Below are 6,215 nucleotides of genomic sequence, written 5' to 3'. Positions count from 1 at the left end.
TCCATTAGGGCTTCTTTCCCTTCCCCACCAGTGGAGTTTTAAGTGGGTGAGGCATAGTGAGAGATATAACGTAACTGAAAGAAAAGCCAGGTTATATGGTAGTTTGCACAGAATTAAGCAGTTGTGATTATCTTACAAGATAGATGGAGCTGCTGAAAGCAGGGAGCTCCTTTTAGCAGGGAAAATACACAATCAGATTTCAAGTTTAGAAATTTCACATCCATCTGGTCAGGTGTGGTGGCTCACGCCCGTAATCCCAGCACTTTGGGAGGCCAAGGTGGGCGGATCACCTGAGGTTGGGAGTTAGAGACCAGCCTGACTAACATGGATAAAGAAACCCTGTCTCTACTAAAAATACAAAATTAACTGGGCATGGTGTTGCATGCCTGTAATCCCTGCTACTTGGGAGGCTGAGGCAAGAGAGTCACTTGAACCTGGGAGGCGGAGGTTGTGGTGAGCCGAGATCGTGCCATTGCACTCCAGCCTGGGCAACAACAAAAGGAAAACTCCATCTAAAAAAAAAAAAAAAAGTTCACATCCATCCTCCTCAGACTTAAATAATTAATTAAAGAAGGTCTTATATGCAGGCAGTAAGTTTAAGTAGTGTTTTGCAGTAGTACAGGTTAAATAGCTTCCTTTCTCTTGTAACAGCAGTGAAAACAGTGAAGATAAGAGTCATACTTTTGGTATCTTGGATATGAGGAAGGAGGCAGAGTCAAAGATTATTCTTAGATTGGTTATGTGGATAGACTGATAAATTATGGTGCCCTTCACAATGATAGAGAATTCATGAGGGGGAGCAGATTTAGGGACAGGGATGATTAATTCAGTTTTGCAGTAAAAATTGTCAACAGGACTCTGGTTATTGGATTCTACATGATTAAATTATTACCCTTGTGCATGTTATGATCAGAGCTGTCCTTTTTAAATTTGTCAGATATTTTCACCCTCCTGCTTCAGAACCCTCCAGTGGTTTTCCCTCATACTTAAAATTCAAAATTCTTATTCTGACTCTGAAAACCTATAGCTTCTGATCTCATCTTCTAAAACACCTTCATCTCTCATTACACTCTAGCTACACTAGCTTCTTTTTTATCCCTTTAGCATAGCAACCACACTCTTACCTCAGGGCTTTTGCATTTGCTATATCTTTGCCTAGGTATCTATTCTCCCAAGTACTTTTGTGGCTTTCTCCCTTCATTAAGTCATCTACTTGGATGCTACCACCTCAGCAAGCTCTTCACTACTTATCCTAAGATAAATAGCAACCTCTGTCTCTTCTTATCCCTTTATTGCATTACCACTACCTTAAATTACAATTTATGTGATCAGTTTCTTTATCATCAGTTTTCAGCGTTAGAATATAAATTTCATGCAGGCAGAGACATTATCTTGGTTATTACCGTATCTTCAATACCTAAAACAATACTACATTGAAGTAATTTGCTACAAATACTCAATAAGTATCTGTTAAAACAATGGATACTGCTTCACTGCCCATTTATGGCCATTTATCTTCCTCTGGCCCATAATTTACACATTGTTCTTTTTCTTATTTCATATCTATGTGTACTGTAATTATTTTCATATTATCCCTTTTATGACTAACATGTTTTTATTGTCAGTACAAGGATCTGAGGAATGGGATGCAGTTATTTTACCCTGTTACATAAGTAGTATAGCTTGCCATTTTCTTATTTGGTCGTGTGGCTTTAAGCAGCATCATTGTTTGTTGTTGTTTTTTTTTTATCATTTGAAATGATCTCTGGGGGCTTCATGAGACATGTTAAAGACATGCCTGCTGTTTTTTTTTTGTTGTTGTTGTTGTTGTTTTGAGACAGAGGCTTGCTCTCTCGCCCAGGCTCAAGTGCAGTGGTGCAATCTCGGCTCACTGCTACCTCCCCTTCCCAAATTTAAGCGATTCTCCTCCCTCAGCCTGCCTCCTGTGTACCTGGAATTATAGGCACACACCACTATGCCTGGCTAATTTTTTGTATTGCTAGTAGAGATGGGGTTTCGCCATGTTGGCCAGACTGGTCTCGAACTCCTGACCTCAAGTGATCCCCCACCTGGCCCTCCCAAAGTGCTGAGATTACAGTGGTGAGCCACCGTGCTGGGCCATGTCTCCTGTTTATAGAATCACTTGAACTTGGGAGTTTTTGAGACTTCGTCTCAAAAAAAAAAATAAATAATAAAAATAAAGACATGTCTCCTATTCATATATTCAGGCAGTAAACCAAGGTACTTATTAAAATTTGGGGTTCTTACCAGCATCTTGCATTGGTTTTAAGTGTCCCCCAATCCTCCACATATAGATATACCAGACTGTCCATCCAGGTCTCCCCAACCGCCAATCCTCCAGTCTTGTTTGTTTAAGCTTTGAGATCTAATTGATATAGAAAAAAGTTGCAGACATTTAGTTATACATTTCGATTAATTTGGATGTTTCTATACATATGTATGCATATGTGATACCACCATGACAATCAGGTTACTTGCAAAAGTACCCTTGGGTTCTTTAGTGGAAGTTTGTTTTTGTTTTTTTTGTTTTTGTTGTTGTCGTTGTAAAAGCACTTAACATGAGAAAATCTCCAGTCTTGACATATTCCACACTTATTTATTATAATGACTCGGGAAGCTTTTCTGGATTCCCTCAACTACAATTGATTCCACTTTTTTTTTTTTTTTTTTTTTTTGAGACAGGGTCTCACTCTGTCGCCCAGGCTGGAGTGCAGTGGGGCAGTCTTGGCTCACTGCAGCCTCCACCTCTCAGGTTCAAGTGATTCTCGTGCCTCAGCCTCCTGAGTAGCTGGGATTACAGGTGGACACTACCATGCCTGGCTAATTTTTTGTATTTTTGCTAGAGGCAGGGTTTCACCATGTTGGCCAGGCGGGTCTTGAACTCCTGACCTCAGATGATCCGCCCGCCTCAGCCTCCCAAAGTGCTGGGATTACAGGTATGAGCCACTATCCCTGGCCTGATTCCATATTTCTTGGGAATTTTCTTCAGCTACTTTTAACTTCCTAGTGCATATAATAATCATTTATGTCTTCTAGCAAATTATAAGCTTCATAGGGTAACATTCTGATTGATTAATATTTATATTTTCACTGGTCTGGCATGTAATTTATGGCTTACTTCCTATATGTTGCTTTAACGTAAATACATGATGAAAAAATAAGAATGATTGGCCTATTTATTACCTAGATGGTACTAATAAGAACAGTGATTGGCTTATTTGAAAGTTTTCTGTGTGATGTAATGTGTTGTAATGTCCCACTGTAGCTTGCAAAACAAAATGTTATTTTTTTGTAAAATAAAAAACATATAATTTGAAAATAGTATAAATGTTTAGTTATTCTTATAATTGTAAAATATTTATTCCAAATATAATTACCAGCATTATAGAGTACCAATTACTAATAGTTCATTACTTTAGTCTATTAGGTTGAGCCATATAAAATTGCTGTTTTTTTAGTTCAAAATCAGTCAGACATTGGCATTTTCATGTAGTTCAACCTTATATATGTAAAAACTTTCCCAAAGTTTTTATCAACATAAGTCAGATTTCTCCAATATATAAACCAGTTCATATACTCCAGCCTTATCTCTTCCCTTGTACGTATTATGTGCTCAATAAAAATTCCGTTGAATGCCTGAAAACGTAAAACTGATATGTGATAACTATGTATTGCCTGTGATAGATAATATCCAAAGTCCATTTTAAAAGTTTCATCATATTTTGACATCCTGCAGATCCTCCAGAAATTTCTGTGGGAAAATTCACCAATTTTTAAAATAAAATACAAGTGCTGTTTCTTGCTTGTTGGATTGAAATAGTGAAGAAAGGAGTATTTCCAAAGAAGTAAAATGATGGAACTACTGTCATTTTGCATGACAATAAAATAATAAAAGAAGTAGCTTAATTGAAGAGGGTAATATTATATGGTTTACTTAATATTTATACTTTTACATTAGAACTTCAAGACACTTAATCATTATTTTTATTGTCCTAAAGAGAACATTTTAATGCCAATTATGTGCTAGGCAAGATAATTTTAGTTTAATGCTAATAAAAGTTTTATATTGAAGAGAATGGTATCACAATTTACATAGTTTATGCAAGAAACCTAAGGCTTTCAGAAAATAGGTAATTTGTCCAAGTTTATGTATAATAAGATTGGGGCTTAAGTCTGTCTGACTGCAAAATACGGTTGTCCCATTAAATTATGAGCTTTGGAATACTTTTACTCTAGTCTGATCTCAAAGAAATTCAGTCATGCATTGCAGTACAACAGGGATACATTCTGAAAAAAGCATCAGTGGGTGATTTCATCATTGTGTGGATATCATAGAGTGTATTTACACAATTCTAGAAGGTACTAGACTATATGGTATAGCCTATTGCACTTAGGCTGTAGTAACAGCATGTAACTATACTGAATACTGTAGGCAATTGTAACGCAATGGTAAGTACTTGCATATCTAAATATATCTAGACATAGGTGTATGTATTCCATTGTTGACCTAAATGTCATTATGCAGCAGTCTGGCCAGAAGCTATTTTCTAAATGACTGACTTTGGGAATATGAAAGAAATAGAAGAAAAATTTTTTAATTTCATAAATATGCAATATTTTTTCCTCCATGGTATATTAACCTGAGTTTGGTATTCAGCAGAGTATATCTCAGCTCACTTTTATTCCCCTTATCTCCAATCTTTTTCTTCTTTATTCAGTGTCAAATAGTGTGTGTTTGATTTATTGAAATAATACTGCCGTCATCAAGCGTGTCTCTTGGGTTCTAAGAGACATGAATCTCCAGGAGGATACAGGTTGATTGTGTGCTATTTTATTTCCAAATTAGTACTGATTGCCTTAGTGATTAAAAATAGAGATGCTTAAATAAAATGCAAAGCTTGTCCTTTCTTATGAGTAAGTACTTTCTAACTTGATGCTTAATCAATTTGTGTGTATATGTGTGTGTGGATACCAGTCTTTAACAACTGATGTAACTCTAAAAACAGGAGGTAGCATTAACTTCTAATATTTCTTTTTAAAATTTCTTAGTTTTCTATAGTTGCTGTAACAAAGTATCACTAATTTAGTGGTATAAAACAACAGAAATTTATTATGTTATAATTTTATAGTTATTTTGTCTTAAGTGAATCTTACTGAGCTTAAATCAAGGTGTTGGCAGGACTGCATTCCCTTCTGGAGGATGTAGGGCAGAATGTTTCCCTTTTTTTTCCAGCTGCTGGAGGCTACTTACACTTCTTGGCTCCTGGCTTCTTCTAAGCCAACAATAGCAGGTCCAGTTTTTCTCACATCACATCACTCTGACCTTTTCTTCCTCCCTTTTCTACATTTAAGGACCCTTGTGATTACATTGGGCCTATCTGGATAATCAAGGACAGTCTCTGTATTTTAAGATCAAATGATTAACAACCTTAATTCCATTTGCTACCTTAAATCTCCTTTGCCATGTAAGCTAACTGAGGCTTAGGACATGAACATCTTTGAGTAGGTCATTATTTGGCATACAGTTCCTTCTGTCACTCACATTCAGTGTTACTGGAACTAAGCAATGGTATGCTATTGCATTGGTTCATTTGTGTTACTGTAAGGGAATATCTGAGACTGAGTAATTTGTAAAGAAAAAGGTTTATTTTTGGCTCACGGTACTGCAGACTGTACAAGAAGGATGGTGCTGGCATGTGCTTCTGTTGAGGGCCTCAGGAAGCTTACAGTCATGATGGAAGATGAAGGGCAGCCAACATGTCACCTGGTGAGAGGGAGCAAGAGAGAGAGGAGGAAGTGCCAGGCTCTTTTGAACAAACAGCTCAACAACCAACGTGAACTCATAGAATGAGAACATACTCATACTGTGAGGGTGGCACCAAGCAATTCATGAGGGATCTGTCCCTGTGACCCAAATACCTCCCAGTAGGCCTCGATTCAGACACTGAGGACTTACATTTCAAAATGAGATTTGGAGGGACAAACACCAAACCATATCAGGCATTAACGTAATTTCACTTAATTCAGAGCTTTTTTTGAAATTTTAAGAGATGACAGAAGTCTATTCTCCAGCTTTATTAAGAAGGTCTCATTTTTTGACATTAAAGTCTTTCTAGGGACCTTTCTGATTGTCACCAGGGTTGACAAATGCTGTTTTCTACCTCTCTTAGTGTAATTAATTGGAACACAAATGC

General features: G+C 36.9%; 1 protein-coding gene across 4 annotated transcripts in view; it reads left to right on the top strand.

The window, feature by feature from the left end:
• PKN2 (protein kinase N2) overlaps positions 1-6,215 on the top strand; it is a 162,306-nt gene that overhangs the window by 94,998 nt on the left and 61,093 nt on the right. The gene's annotated exons all lie outside the window — the stretch shown is intronic.

This window comes from Colobus angolensis, unplaced genomic scaffold (genome assembly GCF_000951035.1).
Source record: "Colobus angolensis palliatus isolate OR3802 unplaced genomic scaffold, Cang.pa_1.0 Scaffold41, whole genome shotgun sequence".
NCBI classification, from domain to species: domain Eukaryota; kingdom Metazoa; phylum Chordata; class Mammalia; order Primates; family Cercopithecidae; genus Colobus; species Colobus angolensis.
The sequence above is the reverse complement of the archived record's forward strand: the minus strand, read 5'-3'. Positions and strand labels throughout refer to the sequence as shown.